Source organism: Apis cerana, linkage group LG10 (genome assembly GCF_029169275.1).
Source record: "Apis cerana isolate GH-2021 linkage group LG10, AcerK_1.0, whole genome shotgun sequence".
NCBI classification, from domain to species: Eukaryota; Metazoa; Arthropoda; class Insecta; order Hymenoptera; family Apidae; genus Apis; species Apis cerana.
Genome location: NC_083861.1, coordinates 951,011 through 975,442, shown reverse-complemented (window position 1 = coordinate 975,442; position 24,432 = coordinate 951,011). Strand labels below are relative to the sequence as shown.

Below are 24,432 nucleotides of genomic sequence, written 5' to 3'. Positions count from 1 at the left end.
AAATTATCTCATATATTTACCTCAAACTCGAATAAAGAATTATTCTCAAATCGATGTAAAGTACAAAACATAAGATTAAAATTCATAAAATGAGCGCCAAGCAAAATATACACTATTTATTCATTTACATTTCTTAAGAATTCTTCCATTCATAAATCATAATAATCGTTTTAAAATTTTTCAATTTTTTTATAAACGAAATAATCCATTTAACCAAGCCAAAACCCCATTTAACGATACAAACGTATTCTTGTACACGTCACAAAGTATTGATCATCAAAGAAGCCTATTTATTCGCTTTATCTCAATCTTACCGCATTAGCAATTCGCAAACCGATGCCTATCAATACCACAACGCCTACTTACCATTCGTCATTCCTTCTCATATATCCTTTCTCCATCTCTCTTCTCCCTCTATTCGCTTACACGGATTTACCTTAACCTCCCACCTCGAACGACATAACCTCCAAAGCTACCCGTGTACCCGGTAGTCGTTCCACAGAGTAGAAACAAGGAAACAGGGAGAGTTTGGATAGGGCGCGGAGGGTGACAAGCGTAGCAAGGAAGGGTTCACTGACCATAACACGCGGCGTTGTTTCGCAAATTAACTGGATGCAGCTGCAACTGGACGCCTACACGCGGCTCGTTTCAGCTACCGATGGAAAGGCGAGCGCCGGTCGGGAATCGGGAGAGGTGATCAAGGCCGTGCGATAGAGTGAAAACGGTGCGGTATTATTTCTCCTATAGTTGATGCGTGGGCGGTGCCCGGTCCACCAGAAGAGAGAAAATTTATTCCACGCAGGAATTGCGACAGCTCGCGCTGCCGGCCAACTCTCTTTCTCTCTCGATGGCGTTGGCGTCGCTTTCTTTGAGGTTGGGCGCCTCGCGGCTGCATTTTTTCGCGGACCGGATTCAATGGCCGCGCGGACCAAGCCGTTATTTATGCCCCGACGAGCGCGATCGACTTTAAATTTAACCGCGGTTACAGGCCGATCATGTATCCCTCCCGGTCTAACGAGACTCGTTTCAAGCCTGGAACGAGTTATGGGAGGGGGGTGGGGCTTTGGGCGAGGACTCGGCATTTTTTGACCGGCCGATGATTGGAATTCCCCGCGCGTGATTAGAACGTGTCTCCGTTTGAGATTTATGGAGATCGGGGGCTGATTTACGTCGGGATGAGTAAGTAACGGTATGGAGGAGTTATCGAGTAATGTGAATTATTGGGATAGCGAAATTGTTGAAAAAATTATTTATATTTAAAGGTAATTTGATATATAAGTTTAGTTTTAGCACAAATTCCACATGAAATATTTAAATATTTCTATTAATAGTAAGTATAGTATTTATCCTAATGAGATTAGATAATATTAATGAACAGAATATTATCGAAACTACGCAACATTAGATCAATATTGTAACTGTTGCTATGTAAAAATAATTTTAGTATTATTATAATGAAACAATATTATCGAACGTTAAAATTAACTGTAAAATTATAATTATTCCAAAATTTTATACTTACTTTTCATTATATTGTCATAAAATTTGCTGTAATTTTAAAACGATTATGTCAGAAAGAAGAAAGAATTGTAAGTACTTAGTTCCAATTTAACTAGTCAATCAAGATCGTGAACGAGAAAAGATTGGTAGCAGTTGACGAAGACGTTGACGGCCGGATGATCGACGATCATCCCTTATTAAGCTCAACCGGATACGGCAACAATAAGGCGAATAATTGGACGAGATTATAATAAGGCGAAGGATGTGTCGGTGTTCACCATTTAGAGTCGGTTGACCAGAAATTCGGCAAGTAAGTTATCGACTCATAGATAATCGCGCGGACGCAGCCCGCATACCAAATCGTTCTATGCACCTATCGTCCGCCTCGGTTTGGACATTCCTTATCGTTCTCACGTCCGTTGCAAATTCCACTGTAGCGAGAAACCACCGAAACGTCCTCGCAATTTCATCCCGCACAGTTTTAATCCGAAAGAGGGATCCCGAAACTGCTTATTCGAACATTTATCTTTGCGCATGATCAGAACTTTTCGAATAAGGTATAATAATAAGATTTCTTTATTTACCGAATTACTTTTGGGAAAAATCGTCTGTGAAGTTATGATTTTATTATATTATTTTTACTAGTCAAGAAAGGATTAAAATTGTAAATATATTCCTTTAAAATATTAATTATCTGCAAAGTCAACTTTGTTTCGTTTTGTGTAAGATAATAGATCTCGAAATTTTTATGTATTTAATACGAAAAACGGAATTTCCGATTTTATATTACGCTAGATTAAGTTAAATGATGAATGAAAAAAATATTTGAAAATTAAAGGAACGTTAGTTTAGGTTCTGTTGTTAATTATTAATTACAAATAATTTCGTTAATTCGAAATTAATATACTTAAACAATTGAGGCCTTAAAGAAATGTAAACATTTATAAGGATTTCTTCAATAGTTGAAAAGATACCAATTGCAATTGGAATATTGGAATATTTGAGCGACTATTATAGACCATTAAACCATATTCTTTTATGTAAACTTAAGTGAAATAGAATAAAGAATATTTGTTTTCTAAAAAATTATTTTTGTTTCAAAATATCTAGTATATTTATATTTTTCTATTGATGCTCTAGCGAATGTGTTAGAGATAAAGATAATCTTACATATAAAGAAATTTAAAAATCTTCAAATACATAAGTGAATGATGGAGAAAAAGTAGATGATATTTATTATTTTATTTAAATTAAATTTTCGATTTACGACAAAAAAATTTAAAAAGAAGAAAACTAGTTTTCTCAAAGAACCAAAAATTCCCTAACAGTGAATCATTTAAAAGAGTTAGAATTATTTTTAGAAGAAGAATTAAATATAGATATGTATTTAACACACGAATGATGAGGATTATTTTGAATTAAATCTTCTGAAATCTGCAAAAAAAAAGCTCTAATTCTCTTCACTCTTGTATCATTCGAAAGAATTATTTTTACAAGGGAAATCATCTTTCTGTAAATCTCACGGTAAAGACGGATGACGAAACACGTTCTGCCAGGAATATTCGACGAGTCAGCGGAAGAGAGACGTCGACGTCACCACGAAAACATAGAGTCCTCACGAATGTTCGCCTCGAAGCGTCCAGAGAGAAATGTGTCTCGCGAAATTCCACAGCTCGTCCCCGATAAGGGGACCCATGGCTCTTCTCCATCCAGATATCGATTCTCCTCCGTACTATTCTCGAGTTCGCCGGCCCGCGGGGACTTTTGGAAGAGCCTTTCGAAGTCTGAAGACGCCGCGGATTCTCTACAAAACATAGGAAGGATAGTTTGCTCGAGGCTTACACGTTCCTTCCCTCCTCTTCGCGGTCTTTTTTATCCGTGCTGGTTTTTCTCCCCCTCGATTTTCCACACCACTTGGAAAAACCTTGACTCGAACGAGAGAGAGAAAGAGAGAGAGAATCGACGATGGCGTTTTTCTTTTCTTTTCTTTTCTTTTTTTTTCTTTCCAGGCTCAGAATGATTTACGCTCTGCCTTTTGGCAAGACAATGGAGGAAAGGCGAGACGATCGTTAGAAAAGTGAACTCTCTAATTACCAGTGAAATTGGTATCGACGGCGCCGATTACCACGGAGGACAAAGAGACCGCGAAGTGGCGCCCTTTGTCCGCTCGAGTCCCCCATTCAACACATTCAGTACCGCGATCCGTTCTCCCATTAGGGGTTGCTGCTGCTGCTGTAATATTCAATGAGCGGCCGTGAATAACCGATTCCAATGTGTCCACGGAAATAAACCTCTCCCTCCTTTTTTTTTCCGTTCCTATTCCAGATTGGAAAACGGAAAAAATTATCGGATCTAGGGGAGGAAGTTCTCTCTAAAGGATTGTTATCTGCTGCCGATGAATGTATTTGAGTTTTTGTCGATCGAGTCGATTCGAGGAAGACGACTAAGTGGTCTACGTTTGTCGCGATTGCCAGGTTTCTCTTTGGACGTGGTGAATGCCCCAGTTGGTTACGTTTGGAGAAAGATATAGAAAGGTTTCGCGGGAAACGAATTTGAATTGAATTAGACACGCGTGCATGCGATTTTATACGGTTGAAAAGTTGATGAACTCTCGTTTTCGTTGCCTCGAACGGAAAGTAAGATATTTGTTCTTCAATCGATCGATACATTTCTTTTCCCAACGCAAATGACAAATTCTGTCGGCCTGCTTTCGATACAGGAAATGGCTGTCGTCCGATTGAGAACGAATACCCACGAGTACTTTCTTCGATTCTGGAAAGAAGTGGAAATTTGAAAGAACCAAATCTGTACTTGCAACCGCAGGTCGAAAGTTTGTTCGAAATTGCGGGGGACGAGCTTATCCACATTATAAAGGAGAGATGCAGCTCTAAAGCGCTCGCTCGTATCTCGTATACTTGTGATGGAAATTCCTTATTAAAATTCTTCGATCGATCCCTCGTAATCGATTTTGATAAAATATCGACGAATTAGAAATTATTCTACAAAATACACGACAAGGATCGTTTAATCATCGACAAGGACACCGCTTCCGAATCCCATCGACACGGGGCAGAATTGTAATTTAATATATCGGGAATGAAGGGATATTCGCGGCACGATTCGAAATCGGCGGAACGTTGGGGAGAAATTACGACGACGCGGCACGTCGCGACGGACTCGCACGTCCACCATTTATACGTTGGTCCGTGTCCGGATTAATTTAATGAACCGCGATGTTTGCACGCGTGTCTACGTGCGTTTAATGCTGATCCCTCATCTCGAATCGATAGGACTCGGCTAATGATATCGATAGTTGTCGCAGATAAAAATCGTATATAATCATTTTGTGATCGGAGGAAATAATTGGAGGTATTTTTATCGAGGATTCATTGTCGTTCGTGAGTGACATTCCATGATAAATTTGATATTATAAATTTTATCTCGTTGAAAATTAATTAATCGATTAAGGTGTTTTATTTTATTTGCGGAGCAAGAATAATCAAACACTGAGAAGAATTATTTCATTTGCTGTATATATATATAAGGTGTCGAAACGAAGTGATTTACCGATTCAGCTTGGCAAATCGTGATGTGTTTGTAAATTGTCGAATTACGAACTTCCGTTTATATCCGTTTATTGCAACATGGAGATATAAATAGCGATCTTCTTCTAAGAACCAAAGTCAAAGGTCGTTAAATTGTTGAGAACCAGATGCAGTAGCCAGAGAATTCGCAACTTTGTTGTTGGCACGCTCGCCTAACTGCATTAAATCGGGCAATTGAAACTGAACTCAAAATAAACTTTCGCTCCCGAGATTTAAATTTAAATTTCTCATATTTCCGGGGGTACGAAAAAACGTATCAATTGCGGTATCCTTTCAAAATCAAAAGGAAACTTTGCCGACGATATTCGACATTTTTAAAATCATCGACTTTTAATAATCCGTTAAATTTGCATCGCATCGAACCGTGATAAACTAAAATTCATTACCGGGGAAAGCATCCGGGGAACGATACAAAAAGCCATCGTGAGACACCTGCGAGATGATTCATCGAGTCGATGCACGTGCGATCGGCCACTGAATAATCTATATTTTATAAATCAAATGCGCGCGATGCATTCAACGTGAAACAAAAAAAAAAAAAAAAAGAAAAAATTCCTGCAAACATTCCTCTTTCGCTCCGACCAGAGTTATTGCCATTCCTTTCCTATTCACGCGACATATTTCTTTCTATTTTTTTTTTCTACTTTGTCACCCAACATCCGAAACTTTTAAATTTCTCGCGTCATTCGATATAAAAAAAATATATTCCAAGCATTATATTACACAAAATCAAAATCCGTGCTCCTCGGATCCGAAAGAATTCGAAAGATCCGTCATCTTCCTCGTAGAGATAAAAATCTACAAATCTTTCCCCTTTTCCCAAGAAACTAGCGGCTCGTCCCGTTATTTACGGAAGGGCTAGCAGCGGAAAAAGAAGAAAGTCTCCTCCCTTGCCCCTCCCCCTATCCCTCCTCCAGCACAATTCGCGTTGTCGCAAGCAATTCCGCGGGTCGCTGGGAGCGGTTCGCTTTCCGGCAGATTGCATGCCGACGATCGTGATGAGTTTGCTTTCGCCTCGTAGACGACGACTACGACAACTGGGACGTCGGATATCACCGGGCCAACTGTTTCGCGGAGTAAACACTCCGAGGTGGAGGATCGTGGGGAGGAAAAGGGGCGTGAAAAGGATGTGTACACGCTCGCCCATGGTGTGCGTGTGTGTATATTCGGGCTGCAGTTAACTTATCTAAACGTCTGAACACGGTGTCGGGCCGGTGTCGGCGTTAACTTTATCGAAACTCGTTTCACCCCCGTGGTACTACGAGCCGCGTCGCGCCGTTAACCGGTCTCGCTGCGCTGGAAATTGGACGGGAATTAGGCTCCGCTCTCTTCTCCTCGGGTTAGATTACGAAGCCGAAGCCGAGGACGCGTGCCCTCTACTCGGGGAAACGGGTTTGCATCGTGTTTTCGGACCCGTCCGGGGCACAAACCAATTGGGAACGAGACACTTTGTTGGCAAGTTGGTTTGGGAAGAGGTTGGTGGGCGAGCAGAGGGGGAATGGTGTTTCTGGGTGGAACGAATTAGGGGAGAGGAGAGGGAATTGGGATGCGAAATTTAAGGGATAGGTGTTTTTTGAAAATAAAATTCGCAAATTGGATATGACTTGGTCATTTAACTATCTCTGTCTGAGCTAATGTTTGTAAACTTGTTAATTTTTTCATTCAAAAAACGAGTATACAAAGAATATAAAATATTCTACATTTACATTTACATTGTACAAAACGGAAAATTCTTGAAAAGTTTGAAAAATTAAATCAATGTGTTGATGTGTTATACTAAAAATAAAACGAATTTCTTTCAAAATTGGAAAGAAATCAAAAAAAGAAAAAAAAGTATCATCATAGATTCAATAGAATCGTTTATAAAAGAAAATATTTTCTCATATCCATATATTTAAGAAATTAAAGTTAAAAAAAATATGCAAATATAAAATGGTATTGATAAAAAAAGATATTAAATATTTCAACAAAAATATTTTCAACTGAAAAATCTTTTCGATATTGATATTGTAATGCAAAAATAAGAAAATTCAAATAATTGAAAATCTCTCTCTTTAAAAATATATATATTCATATCGATCGAAACCAATAATTTCTCTCCCGCATAATTTTCTTTGCCATTAAGAAAAAATATTTCGAGCGTATATTTGCGCGATCATATCTCTCTCATAAAACACCCTCTGGTAGGAAACTCAAGAACCGATGTCAACGTTAAAAGGGGCGCGTCGAAAGGATTTCGTTACGAGAAATTAGCGATCGTCGAACGAGGATCTTTCATCGGTGAGAACGGTTGGCAAGGGAGAGGCGTAATGGACTTTTCTTGTTCCTTGGCCTTTTTCCTCGCGTTCCACCCGTTCTTCGTTGCAACGACGCTGTCTCCGCGGCGAAACAACCACCTTGCTATCTCGCCTTGTGCACACAACCGTGTGGATAATGTGCCTAATTTACCCGGCCAATCTCGTCTCGTATCTCAAACTTAATAATCATTGTTTGAACGCGACGACCGTTGAACCGGTGCGTCTGATGATTTCATCCGCGAAAGAAGATGCCTCGATCAGAGTTAATCTAGCGCCAATTTATCAATACGTTGCTTTTAAACGGCGTACATTTCCGCGAGGAAAATTAAACAATTGGACGGAGAATTTCGAAAAATTTCGAAGAATCTGATTTAAACAAATATAACACTGTGAACAACAAAAACTCTTCCGTAGAGATTATATTGCTAACAATTTTTCGACTTCGATATTCGCTATTTAATTATTCCACTCACCACGGTAATAAGTGGTTCGAATTCCTTTCATCGTCCCCCTCGATTCTCTCGTAACAAATTGCAATCACTCCGGGTCAGCACCTGTATACAACAATCGCAGCATGATTTTTTGCAATTTACGAAATGGGTTTCTTCAATCAACGACATGATCATCCATCGGTTTTGTTGAATTTTTCAAGAGATGGGGGATGGTCAGTGTCGACGAAAAGAAGGGAATCGCGCGACGTGTAATCGCGAAAGAAAGTTGGCGACGAAGTGTGTGAAAGCCAGCGAAATTAACGGGCCATTAGGAAACGTCTGTCGCTCGCGAGCTTCCAAGCTAAACTTGTGTCGCGAACGGAGCTCAATTACGTTGATGAATTACGTATACTCGCTCCAATCCGCGCGGAGACAGACAATGAATTCATCTTCGTCATAATCTCGGGGAAGTTGCGCCCGCTGTTGCATATTAGCCACGTAACGCGCGGCGCAAAGATGCATTGCGTCATTGTTCGAAATTTTCTGGAAAATCCTTATGAATGAACGAAAAGTAACATTGACATCGATTTGAATTCGTTCTATTCTAATTTTGACCATTATTTTTCAGGTGAAAATCGGATAATTTCTTTATAAATCCTATTTTTAAAAAAATTTAAGTTTTTTTTTATGATCTTTGTTGTATCGAACAGTTAAATTTTTGGAAAAAGATTATAAAAGTCGTGATATACGCTTTCATTACATTCGGACGAAATATTTAAAATTCTGATTGCAAGGTTATTGTACTTTGAAGAATTCTTAAATTACAAACAGAAAATTTACAAACGATGCACTTATTTTATATGTTTTAAATATGTTTCTTCAATTTAAAGAATTAATATAATTCTACTTAAAGAAAATCATAAATACAATTTCAAATCTTGATGGAATTCCAAACATTTTTCTATTTAATTTACCACAAAATGTATTCAATTACGTGCATTATTCAGACACGTAATATCTTCCGAATTAAATTGAAAAAATTACGATTATTCCATTCTAAAATCAAGAAAAATCTAACAGACTTCAACAATTATCGATCAATAACTTTAACACAATACAATTAATGGAAATCATCATCAAATATAAACTCCAGTTAATTTTAGAAAAGAATATCTCTAAATACCAAAATAGTTTTCAATTTCATAAATTTGGACTTCACCAACAAATAAACAATTATCGTATATTTAGGTATAAAAAGAGCTTAGGACACGGTTTGGTTTATGAAATTTGAAAACTTTTTTAAGGGCTTCAAAGATATCTTTAATATTATTAATAATTTTCTATTCACTTATCCAAGTTAAAATCTTAGAAAATGATACAAAACATACATTCATTATAAATTTCTTGATCGTTGTAAGCAAACATCAATACATCAAACTTGATTAGAATTATTATTCGCCGACAATTTAACTCTAATATGCAAAGGAAGAACCGTCACATTCAGATACAAGTAAATAAAATATAGAATAGTTATTCATTTTAGGTTTCAAATTTTTTTAACATAACAATAAATCCTCACTCGTGACTCAACCGATTGCGGTTCCGTTTATTCGCGGTTGAAAATTTGTAACCCGTTTCATAAATCGCGAAACGCTTATTTGCGGTAAGCAATGAAAAGCGATTTCCGTTTTTATCGCTTCTTCGTACAATTCAACATCGACTTTCTGAGAACTCGGCTTCGATTTTATTTGTAGTTTAAGTTGACAATTGTTTGAATTCATTCCATATTCTTTGCTTATACATCTATTTATATATATATTATAAATGTTTAAAAGTATTAATAATAAATTAAAATTCAAGCTGCTTCGAAATTATATTTATATATAAAAAAATATGGTTCATGATATCTAAATGTATCTAAAATTGGAACAAAAATTTTGGATCTTTGCAAAAAATAAAATGATTGATACGAAAAATCATCGAGAGTATTTCGCAATAAATTATTTATATAAGAGTTATATACTTATACATATTAAATACATATTAAATTAAATTCAAAATTATAAAATCTTAATTATTATATAATCATCATATCTATAGTTTACAAATCAAAACTTTATGAACAAATGAAATTTATAATATACAGAACCAGAAGCAGATATAAAACAGTGATTGAATTCGACTTCATTTAAAACAAAAATACAATAAAGATAATTTAAACAAGATTAGTAAGATCTTCAAAGATATTATAATAAAGAAATTTAAAAGATTATTTAATCTCATTATTACAGTATTCAATTATTAAATAAACAAATCCACTTATTTATAAATTCTATGACAGAATAGAATTTGCTACGTAGTAGAAATCACGCATTATAGCCGATAGTATGATAGTCCTGTCACGAGATCTTCAGTAGAAAAATGATGCACCACGTGATCTCTTAGCAGCTTTCTAATTGCTTGAAGTAGCCTTCTCCTTCTATTAAAATCGCGCTAATCGAAAGATAATTCTTCCTATAATCGACGAAATAAGAAATATTCGATATTTTAATTTTTGTTTCGCGTACAAATGTATATACATTCTAACAAGAAATTTTCTTAGAAATCTAAATTCTAGAAAATATCTTCTCAACAAACGCAATATGTACACAAGAATTATTCGTATAATTTTTAACCAATATATCGAGATATTTTTCTTTTTTCATCGATGATCAGATTTGCAAATGTACACAATTTATAATTTAAACATTACGATGATTTTGATCGCAGACGTTACAAATCATATTTTATACCCCCGCATCGTGACATCAAAAATGATTAATGATCCTATAACTGTCCAACTTCTGCGACGAAAAATATTATTTTACAATCTCTTCACTATTATAACGATCGATCGTTGTTGCTTGGATCGAAACAATACCCGACCTGGTAAAACTCGAACGTAATTGTCCATGTTCTTCGCGCCATTCCGATACTTTCGCGCGCGACTTTCGACCGGCGGCCTAATTGAAGCCGGCAGCGCCGAGTCCTTTTATTATAGCGGACAAAAGGCGCGAGCGAGCGAGAGTTACAAAGCGCGGAACTCATTACGAGCAGAGAGCCGGGGCGAGCGTTAGCAGCCACCACTAGCTACGCGGTAGCTTGATGAGAAATTCCGGAATGGAAACGATCGACTCTGTGGAAAAGTCGCTCGTTCTGGGACTGAGATCTGGAGGAGGGAGGGAGGGAGAGGGAGGAAGCGGAGGTGGATGCACAAAAGGAGATAAAAGAGGAATCGCGCAAAGGAAAACACGGGGAGAAAGTTCGAAGGGGATCCGAACGACGATGCTCGATATCCATTTTGATACGACTACTCTTTCCTATTCCGCGCTCGTATTCTCGAATTATCGCGCGCGAAAATTTCGAACGAAGATGTTCGACCAACGCCGCAAAATTTCGTAACGGACGAACCCGGAAAACCGAAGTTCCACGGCCGTGATTCGCACCAACTCGCTCTCCTCGATCGCTTTAGAATTGGAAACTCGTAAATTCGATACGAGCACGCTATGCAGCCCCCTGGCCCCCCTCCACGCCTCCAGTACACAGTCTCGTTCGTGCGGTTTTTCACGCATTTCGAGTTGCACATTCTGCTCGTCGATACGGTAACTTTTAACCCGAATTTGTGGTTCGTCGGCGAACTTCTCGTCGAGGATTTTTCACGTGTATGGATGGATGCTCGTTTTTCGGGCAAATTGAGTCTGCACCACGCTGCGACGTATATCGTTTTCGGGTATCCTATCCCGAGCTACTTTTCAGAGAAGAATTTTCGATCGAAAGAAGATTCGATTAAACGAAAATGCTTGTTATTAAAACTAGAAATTAAATCGTTCGTATCTATTAATGAATTTCAAGTACCTATATATATATATATATAGAAACGAATATTTTTAATATATTTTTTTCTCTTTAATATATTTAAATGATAATAAATTCAATTTCAATTTATTTCTAATAAGAATCAAAGAATATTTCTCCTCGTTCCAGCCGAGTTTATTCTCCATTATCTCTAACTTGTTTCCATCATTATCGTGGATGGGAACGAATAAATAAGATTCACGGTATTCGATTCGATCACAATGAATCGTATCTATACATCGTAACCCCGAACAACTTCTCTTTCGTACGCTTCGCAGGAAGCGTCTCGTTGCCTCGATAGTTTTCAATATAAAACTGAATCGATCGTGTCCTGGAGACAACAACGTTCTTCTGCAATTCTTCAGCGCTAACGATTTCTATTATAAAACGAATCTCTCGTGCATTCTCGGTGTGTCACATTGGCCGTAAGCTTCTTTCCTGCGCGACAGATTTTCGATCGTGCGCGATAGAAGGGGAGGGAAGGGGAGAAGCGGAGGTTACATTCACGTAGACAAATACGAGCGTTCCCATCGTGAAATTGATGAAACGAGCCCGATCTCATCCACGATATCGTCACGGCTACGGTATAAATCAAAAAACGGTTGGTATGAAAGAAATCGATGGATGAACAAAATCTATAAATTTCCGGTTTCCACAGCGGGCGCCGTGGTTTCCGTCAAAAGTTTCTTCGAGTTCCAAAAGTAGTTACACACGTTGCCTCGCACGCTAAGCGTAAATAATGCGAACAAGTGATTTCGAGGGGTAGTTACCCTCGCTTTTGGCGCGAACAAATCGAGTTTGTTCGAAAGGACGGAGACTGCGATCGAGGAAAGATTCTTTGATTCTTTTCATTTCAAGAATTTATTTTAATAAATGAATTTCGTTAAATATTTTCTTTTATGAATAATTGAATCCTTAAGAATCCTTAAAAGTTCAATTTGTACATCGAGCGCTTGCTGACTACATCTTCGTTAGTTGGAATTTGACGGCTGTGGGAATAGAAATATTATTTTCAAAATTTTTGTAAGCGTGGAATAGGATAATATAATTAATTCGAGTGAAAACGAGTTTGATTTTTCGTTATTGAATGACGAAATTACTTTTATTCATGAAGAAATTAACGATAGAGAAAGCAACGATGAAGATGAAATAAGAGATGAAAAATAAAAATAATAAATAGTGAAAGAAAAATCAATAGTTCAAATGAAGATATCGCAGAAGATAGTTCCGAGATGGATAACATGCAAAAGATATATTGCGAAGAATACAATTTGTATCCGGCGAAAAATCTGCGAGACCGCAAGTATCTTCGAACATGATAAATGAATCATTAGGTTTTTTAAAGTTATTTTTTACTGATGAATTTATTAATAAAATAATGCGCGAAACAAATAATTATATAATAAAAAAGTTAGTAATTGCTTCATAAAATATCACACGAAACTTTATATAATATACAATTATAAAGATATACAAAATATTAAAATATTAAAGTTTTATTTAATTTGTATGTGAAATCATTTTAGGTTAGCTGTGGGTTAAATGTGTTACAAAGAATGAATTAATCACAATTTCACCATTGGATCGTCTTTATCCGTTACTCGATTTCCCTGTTTACAGCGATATCAAATAAACTCGGTTCAATTGGTTGGCTCGTACCAATCAACTCCCTTTTCTTTCAAATGCCTCGGCTAAATATCCCATTAACGAAGGTAACCCCTTGTTCGAACGATTGAAATCGTCAATCTATCGAACTTACGGATCCTTGCCTATCCTTAAAGAACCTGCCGACCATTTCCCCGTATCGTTTGTGACGAATTCAATCTGCTTCCAATTGAATTCCAACTCGAAATCGATTCGTTTTGTCACAACCCTCTGAAAGATTTTTATTAAAATCGACTAACATAGCCGACTAACACAATCTTCCAATATCGACTTGCCAGAAGCTCGAATTCCGGGAGTAATTAGTTAATGTACCGTTGGCCAATGAGCTCGCTGATGATCATGTCTGCGCCACGGAACACAGAAACACGCCAACTAGACGAGGTTAATTTCCAGAGACGGTATTCGAGTTCGTTAATAAATCAGATAGCACAGGCCTACCAGTCGTACAAACATCCCCGCGATGCTGCTTAATCGATCCCCGGCTTAATGACTGCGATGCGTTTCCCGGTTGATGGCCGGGATCAACGCGAGATGTCGCGTCGCCTAATTTAAGAGAGGCGGCCGTCGATCGACGCCCGCTCAAGGAATTTGATTTCTGATAGATTTGCTAAATTGCTTGCAATTGAGGCGTGGATACTTGAAAGGAACTGATAGCACCTTGTCGGTTATCGTTCCAAGTTTGTGTACCATGCGCCCTTCCCTGCTGAATCAGCGGATAATTGGAATCGTAATCACACGTTGTTTGAAGAAAATTAGGAAGACCGAAGATCTATCCACTTTCTTTAAAAATAATCGATATCCTTTTAAGAGCTAAATTTTAATATTGAAATGTATAAAGTTCACTGGAAAATTGACAAAATTGATCAAATTTACACAAGAATAGAAGAAATAAATTAATTATAGCAAATACGAGAGAAAACAGAAAAATTTATAACGGTTGATCTTTTTCAATAACAAGAAAAAATAAATAAAAAGATTTTGATAGATTGTATTTTATGCTGATAGTATTGGTAGAGATTCTGACGATGCTTTATATCGAAATGTATCTATATACAGCATTGGTCGATACAGGAATCGTATCCGATATCGTCGAATATCTGTAATCTCTGGTGAATATACCGATAGCGTTTTCGTTCTTTACAAGTTACATATAATCTGATGGTTATTTGCTGCTCTAAACGTATTATTTGATGGAGAAAATAGAGAGCATTGGCAAAGGATTGAATGTTGATTCGAAATAACGATTATGGTTAAAATTTAGGAAAGTTTAATGAAGAGAGTTGCGTAAATAAAATGATATTGGAAGCATAATTCACCGTGTAATATTAATCCCATGCGATTAAACATTAACATAGTTCCATACGTGGTATATTTTTGCATTACCAGTGTAATTCTAAATATGAGTTTTCGAATCATTTCGTCTAAATATATTGGTCGAAAAAAGAGAAAATATCTCTGTTTTGCGTTTATCAATCGACGTATTTGTGAAAGAAAAATCTCGATCATGGAAAATATGGATCTCTAATTAAGCGCGATTGACAATTTGTTTTATTTATATTCGAAGCTGTCAATCATACTCACGCAACAGTCGCCTTTATTTTACTGCGAAGCACCATTCTATACGAATCAATATTACGAAGGGTGTGTTCATTGTTAGACGGTCTATAGTCTTGTATCGCATCAAAGGACGCATTTAATTAGCACCTATCGCGCCCTTCGATGCGTCAGATCCCGCTGCCGTTGTTTGATCGCACAATTGAGATATGTACACCGAGTGTAAAACACATCGAATGACAAGGTAATTGCACACGATAGTAGTTATTCGTTAACAAAAGTGGTTGAAAGTGATCACGGTTGTTCTTTGTAAGAAATAAAGTTCGTCGCAAATCTTTCAATTCTTATATAAAAAATTCATTCTATCAACATTCAAATACACGTCTTTAATCTTGTTTAATCAGATAAAAGATTAGAAAAACAAATTCGTGATAACTTGAACATTATCACGAAAATAGGAAAATAAAGATATACGAAAAAGACCAAATAAAAAATAAAAAATTAAAATTTCAAGAAGAAAATGTATGATGGAAAATATATAATTATTAATAAAAAAAGAATCAAGTAGTAATACATTACTATAACTCTTTGAAGGAGAAGGGACTTGTCGGAATGCTTTCGCCTTCTTGTCGCTCGATCGAACCATCTCGATACGTGGGATGCCGATTTTTACAAAAGAAACGACAAATAAGACGAGCCAGTCGTCTAGTGACAATGGCATCGCGAGGCGGTACGTACTACACGACCAATGTGGACAACACGCGATCAGACCGGTTTGACGTTCTCCGGCAATACATGGTTGAATTTCATTCTGCTACGTGACGTTTTCAGTTTCCGCCTATTGTAAGACACGCTCGGTATCGCGTTCAACGGAAAGAACGAACGAAGCCGCGCCTCGGATCTTTACTATTATCGGCGCGGAAATTCACGGTCGTTTCGTAACTGAAAAATTCAACGACATCGTTTGGTGGAGTTCCACGTGGCGAAGAAATAGGCGATTTCTTCTTTATTTCCTCTCTTTTTCTCTTTTTTAATAACAGAAAAGTGGAGAAACTGTTTCCCGCTATTTGGAATTCTTATCTCAATAATGTTTCTATTTGCGCAATATGGTAAAACGGTGGAGGAGAGACGTGGCCAGAAAGTTTTCATTTCCTCCGTCGTCAAGTAGAAATACGATTGTATCTTTGAGTAGCGAATAAAAAAAAATTTCATTTCCTCTCGTAACTGCCCCCTCCCCCGGACAAGGAGCACCGTGATATATGCTGTGTACGCCGGAAACAAGTTTCTTTGAGCGAAGTTGCGGCAGAATCTGGGCCAGTCGGTATCGTATTCGGCACAGATTTCAGAAAAACGTATGTAGGAAGAGGAAGAAAGAAATATCCATCTTTCGGAATATTTCTTGTTGTAAGTAGTTCCTTACTTAGCGGAGGCAAATGGAACTCGGTGCATTTGCATCTTTCTTCTCGTTTCAACTTTATTTCGAATTGCATTATTTCACAAGTTTCGTTAGAAGAATTAAGAAAAATTAATTCAATATATCTTTTATCCTTGAGAACTGAATTTTCATTGTAATTGATAAAAGTAATAAGAATTTAATTCAGTAAATATGATTAAATCATAGACAACTAGTAAACTGGATTAGGTTTGAACTTATTTAATTTTAAAATTTAAATATAGTGCGAATAAAATGATCGTAATATTTCAATTTCACAGTCGAAAATATATATATATTCATTTAGATCACATTTCAAGTTTCGAATTCGCGTCAATTTAACGATACTGCATTCCAAATGGGCAATGGACTGTGATCGCGAAACCGATGGCATTCGTAGAAAATAATTCGACCATTTTATCATATCGTAATTTATATCCACTTAACAAAATAGAGAGCAAAGGCTGAAGATAGTAAAGAAAAGACTGAAGATGCTTCGATTCATTCGAGTTTACCGTTTTCTCGCCGACGTTTCCCCGTCTGTAAAACGTAAACGACGAAGGTTACGAGGGTGGAGGCGGCACGGAGCGCGTCTGGCCGCGAAAGAAACGAAGGAAGAACGAGAGAGAGGTCGAGGTTTCTGCGAACATCTGCCAACCAGGCTGATTTCCAGCCAACGATAAGACCTCGAAACGCAGCCGACCCGGCACAACCGCGCCGGAATTCATTAGTTAACCCCGCGCGTCGACCGAGTCATTTCCATGGACTCGTTTCGCGGTGCAGTCTGCGAGCCACTGCATGCCGCGGCGAGAATTATATCGATGAAGAATTCAACGATGGGACGGATGAGATGGAAAGTTGGATTGTTCCGAATGGAAGAAGAAAAAAAAAATTTTTCAAGGATGACTCGAGAGGATTGGTGCGGTCGGGGAGCGCATAATGCGATCTTGAGGAAAGTTGCGAATCCATCGGGACTCCGACTTATCTCGCGATGCTTTTGAAAGTGTAATCAATTGTCCGTGACTGGAAATATTGAGTTACTGCAGCATTGTAACTAGTCTCGTGAAAAAATGCACGTGAATCGACGCACTGTTTTATTTTCTGGCAAATATCGTTTATCCTCGACGTCGAAAAAAATGAAAGTAAAAAAAAAAAAAAAAAAAGAAATGAACGAAGAGATTGTTAGCCGTTTAAAACGAGTTACGCGTTCAACAAACAGGGTTTATGTGAACTTCGATAACATTGGAAAGAATACGATAACATTGATACCTTTACTATTACATGATGTATTATATAACGTACAACTTAACCCCGATAGTCGGTGATGGAACAGGATATTCAACTCTGTCACGCGTGTCGGTGATCTGTCGTTGATCAAATTCCTGTACGATGGCGTTCAAAAGATCCGACTGAAGATGCTTATATATCTCGTGGCCGACAGCGGTTTCTTAACGAGCTGCTTCGCTCATCTCTCACGTATGAATCGCTCGGTATTCGCGAGGCCCGCAATCGGTTCGCCGTGAGTGCAAGCGCGTAGTACATCAATATAAGGATCGCGAGAAGATGCGTTTGGGCGCGACCGCGTGCCACGACCGTTGCACTGCGCATGCGTTGCATTCCCGTTCCGTCAGTCCTTCTCTTACACACGGTATGCGCGTGCTTCTCTTCCTCGCTCTACCTCTCTTTCACTGCTTGCTCGTACAATGGAGGGGATGGATATCACGGCGAAGTTCGCGAGGCGACGCGAAGAGTGAGTCGAACGACAAAATAGTGGGGAGGAAAGGGTCGTAGGGACGAGAGGAGAAACGCGTGGAACGCTTGGAAGGGGCAGAAGGGACGAGAGTCCGGCGGTCGAGTGTGGCAGATGGAGGGGGGGCCCCGCTTGTCGGGCGATGCCACTCAACTGAATCCCCGCTCTGTCCTCGCGGCAGTCTGACGCCGGTCGCGCAGTCAGCATGGCTGGATTTTCTCGCAGTTTTTCGCCGGTTCTACCGAGCTAGAGACGAGTACGAGTCTATCTTGTTTCCGTGTCGGTAGTGCATGCTGTCTGAGTGTCGTCGTCAGAGCCGTTCGAGACCATTCGCAATCGAGTGTCGGAAACGCGTGCTTTGGCAAGCCGAGAGCGAAAGAGACGCCAGATAACCGAACCTAACCTCCAAAGACAGAGATGCGTCGAGACGTAACTCTCGTTTCGCGGTCGCGGTGACGCAGATCTCGTTTATTTCCGTATCGTTTATATTCGCGATACGGAACTTATCGAGACAAATGTGCTGCTTGCCGTATTGTTCGTCGTGCATATAATATTGTGATTTTCGTCGTCGTGATCGCGCCTAAAGTGCGTCGCGTGACAATCGTGTGTGCTGCTCGTGTGTCTTGGCATAGGAACAGAACAAGGACAGAAAGCGTGCAAAGAACAAAAGGGAACGGAAAACTACTATGCGTCCCGGCGTGAACGAATCGGTGACGTTTCCCGAGTGAATGTGTGTGAAGAAACAGAGTGTGGATGAGAGAGAAATAGTGTTGACCCATGAAGAAGGAAGAACGATAGAAAGGTTGGACGAAAAGAGACTTGGCCATCGACAAATCTTGACCCAAGAACGGGAAAAGATTTCTTGGAAAGCAGTTTCGTCGAAGGTGACTCGGTGTTTTTGGGATGGAACAGCGTCTCGAATCAACGCTTTCTTGGAATAGACTTTTTTTTTACACCGGTATGTTTGAACAATACATTATTATTCTTTGTAATGTTATTAGAATAAAAAAAAAAAAAAATATCGATGAAAAATTTCCGCATTTTTCGCGATGCAACCGCATGCCAAGATGTCTCTACATGCAGTGTCTAGCCGTCGGCGTAATTCTCGCCTGGTAAAAAGAGACGAAAGCCATGTGTGCACGTCGACTGGGCCAGAGTGTAAACAAGCGCGGTCCTTTTAAATGCCTACATATCGCGCTTCGTTGTTATCTGTCTGACACAATTTCACCCTGATTTCCTTGTTGAAATTATTTCTAGAATTATGAACGCGTGTCGTATCGAAATCTCGGTAGTTGCCCTCTTTCTATGTTTCGATATTCTTTGATTTAAGTCATTAACTATTAACAATAAGTACTTTGAATATTTCCCACAGATAATATATAGAATTCATCGGTATGAATATTTGCACGGTCGGCGAATATTTTAAGTTTGAGCTATTTTATAAAATATTGGTATATTTCTAATTTTAACTGTTTTTAAAATTATATCGAATAAGTGCGAAAGTATTTTTTTATCAAAAAAATCTTCTTAATTAAATATTCTGTCAGAATTATAATTAAAAGTAATTTCAAAGTTATTGAAAAAGACACAATTGAAATTGAAAAAACGGAATTGAAATTTTACGACGTTGAAAAAATCCGAATTTCATATCGATTCGCATTCATTTAATCATCAATTCAAATAATATCCATAATATGTACTTTTAATACTTAAGTAATTAATTCGAAATAAATTTTCTTGCGAGAAAATGATTCGTTTAATCATATTTGTTTTTACGATTAAAATAGAAAAACCTTGAATATTGCTGCAAAACTTTTATATAAGTTTTGTTATATCATTAATATTTATATCGAAAGATGACAATATGAAGAAAACAAGTAATTATACGTGTATTGTTTTTTTAGAATTATGCAAGAATGTATTTATTCATTGCGGTTCAATTTATTGCGCAGAAACATTCGTGCAGAAAATATTAGTAAGTTGTATTAGTATTGTATTAGTAAGTTGTTAGTGTATCATGTGATTATCATTATCTTGTAGATAATATTTGATAGATACTTAATATTTATTATCGATCGATTTATAAAATAATGTTTAATTTTTATAATTATGAAATTTCTATGGAATAATGCCGAATTTTATTTTTATCAATTTTATACATTTATACTTATATATTATATATATGGATTTAATATAAATACTTTAAAAAATCGAAAAATTTTCTGAAAATATGTATTTTCAAAACCAAAAATTCTACGAGCTAATTTTAAAATTTTTGATAATTAAGTAATTGATTCGTATTATTTTAGTTTTTCCTAGACTTGTGAAATTAAAGATTTATTGACCCACAGATATGACCTATATGTTTGTGTCTATTAAAAGATATGACCAACGATATAAAAAGTAGATATATGTCTGATATATTCACTTATTTTATCTCTGAATATTTTTTTCATCTTCAATAATTTTTAATGAGAATTTTTTTATAAGAGCCCGCTATTGCACTATTGCTAATATTTAATTGATTCATTATATAGAATAATTTTTTTCCGATTATCATGTAACTTTGAAAGTCGCTAATAAAATTCGAATTTCCAACTTCCTCCATCTCTTTTTTCCTTTCGAGAAGTTCGTGTTTGATGCTTGTTTAAATACTTTCTGAATTCGAGAAGGCTCGCGTTTCTTAGTCATTAAGAAACTTGTACACGTTAAAATTTCTTCTGAAACTACCGGTTCGTTTCACCGCCCACTTGTTCCGTATTCTAAGCTATGAAAATCTAAAAACATTAAACATTCAACTTCAAGTGATAAGAAAACAGGATGACAGGGAAATTTAAAGTTTTATGGAAAATCGAATTTTTCTGCTTCTTTTATCGTCTGTTGAATACGAGCCGCTATTTCCACGTACCTATCTTTCTTGCAACCGTTCTTTTCCATTACAATTTTCAAACGAGAAATACTATTCCACACAAGAAAGATCGCTAACGAAAATCTTTTAAAAACTATCAATTTAAATCTGGATCTAGAACTGTATTATTTTTTACCCGGACCACGAGTAAAGTGTAATTTCGTTTCCTCGTTATCTCTATATAGAGATAAATTACATATTATAATGATCCAGAATGATCCAGAGCTATTAAGTCTTCGATTTTTTGCCCTCATCTATTAAAGAACTAAGTGTTTAAGAGAGAGAAATATAAATGCATATTTTTCCATAATTTAATCGTAATAATAATCGAGTCGTTATCTGTTGAAAACACGGATATTAATCTCATTATTAGATCTTCGAATACATCTGGCTTTCCTTTTTATTCAGTCTACGATTGCTACGTTTTTAAGACCAACTCTCTTTCTTTCTTTTTTTTTTTTTTACTACCTCGAGATTCATTAAGGAGGGAACGGTTTTACGATAGTTATTTTGTATTTTGCATAGGATGAAGAGCCTCTTCGAAGCCTCGTCGAGATTAAAGAATTTTGTTGCATTCGTTGTTTGAAACATTAGCAAGTTCCTTTTACGAGCACCGCGAGACATCGCGCGCGTTGCAACGCGAAAATGACAATCTGAATGCGAAATTAGGCAGTGCAGCGCTTTAATGCGGGACACACGCTAAGTCTTCGGCTATGAAAGATGCATCAGAAAAAAGAAGCGAGTGGAGAGAACTCGAAGCGAAGGTAATCCGTGGTTATATACACGTGTGTTTCGTCTCCTCTATTTCTTTTATGAATGGAAAAATCGTGGAAAAATCGACGAGACCCCTCGGTATTCGTGGAAGGAAGCTTCTTGGCTCTTTTGTCGCTCGAGAGTGTCTGAAGGAGCGTGTCGAAGTTTACGCTCAGGTCGATTTTTGCCGGGCTACTTAGCCTAGCCTAGGCTCAAGAAACATGACAATGCCGCGTTGTATTTTCAGGTGTCGTTTGTTTAAGTTACACGGGTCTTGGCTGTTGATCTAACTGCAAGAAGGTCTTGCCCAAGCTGAAATTCTCGATCGTTTTATTATTCGTAAAAACTTCGAGAATTCTTGTTTTAGAACAGTACTTCAATTTTAAGGTGTTTATTGAATGTTGAATCGAGGTTTGCTTCAGATATGAGAATTTTTTTCCATAATTTTTTTCTTTATTGTACATCACATGTATTTATTTCATATGAAATAGGATAATAGGAATATTTCATGTATATCTGTTGTTTCCAATATTCAATATCAATTCATGGTTTGATAACAATGATTTGGCAATGAGTTTTATAAAAGTATAATCGATTAAATTTATTCAATCAAATGTATTCCTGTACTTTTTTAATCTAAATCCATTTTATTTCTTTTCTAAAATCAAAAACTATTTCAAAATCACTATTGAAACAGCTTTAAAAGATCGATTTTAGAGAAACAAGCAAACAAAAAGTTAATATCAATTTAGATCTATTTATTAAATTATAAGTAATTTTTGCGTAGATGAAGCTCCCACTTTATTTCTTTCGCTTCATCCAACGCACATTGTTTGCTTATAATTTAATAAATAAATTAATTCGTTTATAACTTAATTTTTGTATCTGTTTCTGATATTTTAATATTTTGTATATACGCATCTATCTATTATAATGTAGTTAAACTTGAAATTATTGCTTTTTTTATGAAAAGTATCTCAATAAATTTTTTACAGTTAAACATCCTCAAAAAAAGAAATAATGGAAGAATCCGAATCAATTTAATAATATTTCTAAAGTGGCAAATTCTCGAATTCGATACAGCATATAATAAAACGAACTTTTCTTTAATATCAGAAATAAAAAGTTAAATAAAACGGATAAAAACCTGGTAAATTTGATTGTAAAACGACTGATAATCGATGATAATTGTGTAAAAGTCACGATATCCTCGCTTCTATAGACGTATTAGGTCACCTTTAAACCGCGCTCACCTTTAATGCAGCCTCGTACGAACCCTCACTGGGATCCACACTGCGGCGGGGATGTAGTAAAAATTCCACATCTACGAGAAGGGAAGAACAGAAAGGGAAGCGGATCTGGTCGGAGAGAGAGAATACTAATAGCGAGGCACGGAAGGGAACTTTAAGACACTGTTTGTAGTCAGAGAGGGACGTCTAGGCACGGTATTAAATCTATTTCCCCTCTACTGTTTCCAAGTAACGACGTGGGATCCCATCAAAGATTCAGTGGCCCTCGAATAATTCCTCGAAAAATAGGGATAGGATCCTGTCAAAATGCGTGTTGTATCACAACGTGTTGTCGTGGTTTGGAAAATTCTTCCAAGATTGTTTCTATGAATATACAATGATTTAATAATAATAGAATGAGACAACTTTGCGTTGGGAAGTATTAGATGTACGAATTTTGGAGAAAATATTTCAATTTGTGTTTTTGTGTATTTTTAATCTTTCATTTGCAATGTATTGAATGAAAATGAATTCTATATTTTAAAATTAGGATTGTGAAAAGAAATTTCAAAGAATTTAGATATTTGTAATATTAATTATATAAATATCTTTTCACATTTCATAAGTTGTTTGAAAATTATTGATTAAAATAATATATTTCTTCTACTTTGATAAAACGTGTTACTTTCGCAATAGATATCACATTGAAGTTTAAAGAAATGTAGGAAAAAAAATAAAATAATATCATTGATTCGATATACAAAATTTTCTATAAAAGTAACAGCATGGAAAAATCCTTCGCGTTTCCAATACGAGATTCGTGCAAAAAATATTTTTCATAAACGCTTTACATCTTATTTGCCCTCTTATCGTTCACGTTAATGAACCGACTCGTTGGCTGCTCGCTTCGAAGAATTTTCCTTTGGCCATCAGAAATTCGCGCTCGAATTGATATTATTCGACTTTGTTTTTTGCATTGCTTGCATCAACTTGTACGAGTAACAGGGGTAACGAGAGCGGTCATAAAACGAACATGTGCGAAGTTTGCCATGGCGGAACATCGTCCGGTTACGGAGATTCAATTTGACGGTAGTGAAATTCCAGGCAAAAGCAAAGCTTGCCAGGATAGCGAGGAAAAGAAAATATATATATATAGAGAGAGAGAGTCGACACAGATCGTTCGTCGTTGAGAGCAAACTAATATTTGACGTGTGTTTCGGCTTAGAAAGTTATCGAAGCGCCATCAGAAGCGGCGCGATTTAGATCAGTGATTTTAGATGAAGGATTCGAAATCGAAGCTTCCACGGTGAAGTAATAAACGATTGTGGATAGAGTAAAATTACTATTTACTCGAAAAATCAAAATTTGATATAGGAGATGCGTTGTTCCTCGGCGGATGAAGTTGAAATACCGA

The 24,432-nt window shown here is 37.0% G+C and overlaps 1 protein-coding gene and 1 long non-coding RNA gene across 4 annotated transcripts in view; one reads left to right on the top strand and one right to left on the bottom strand.

Annotated features, from left to right (window-relative positions):
- LOC133666742 (uncharacterized) overlaps nt 1-18,053 on the bottom strand; it is a 52,631-nt gene extending 34,578 nt beyond the window's left edge. The window contains exon 1 of the long non-coding RNA XR_009831279.1: nt 17,681-18,053. This is a non-coding gene — a long non-coding RNA (uncharacterized LOC133666742). The remainder of the gene's footprint in view (nt 1-17,680) is intronic.
- LOC108003750 (bifunctional heparan sulfate N-deacetylase/N-sulfotransferase) overlaps nt 1-24,432 on the top strand; it is a 395,004-nt gene that overhangs the window by 196,038 nt on the left and 174,534 nt on the right. Inside the window, exon 1 of one of the 3 annotated variants that reach the window (XM_062080017.1) lies at nt 18,110-19,086. The exons of the other annotated variants lie outside the window; for them this stretch is intronic. The gene's annotated coding sequence lies outside the window, so the exon portion shown is untranslated. Of the gene's footprint in view, nt 1-18,109; nt 19,087-24,432 lie in introns of those variants that run through there. 3 annotated transcript variants of the gene reach the window in all.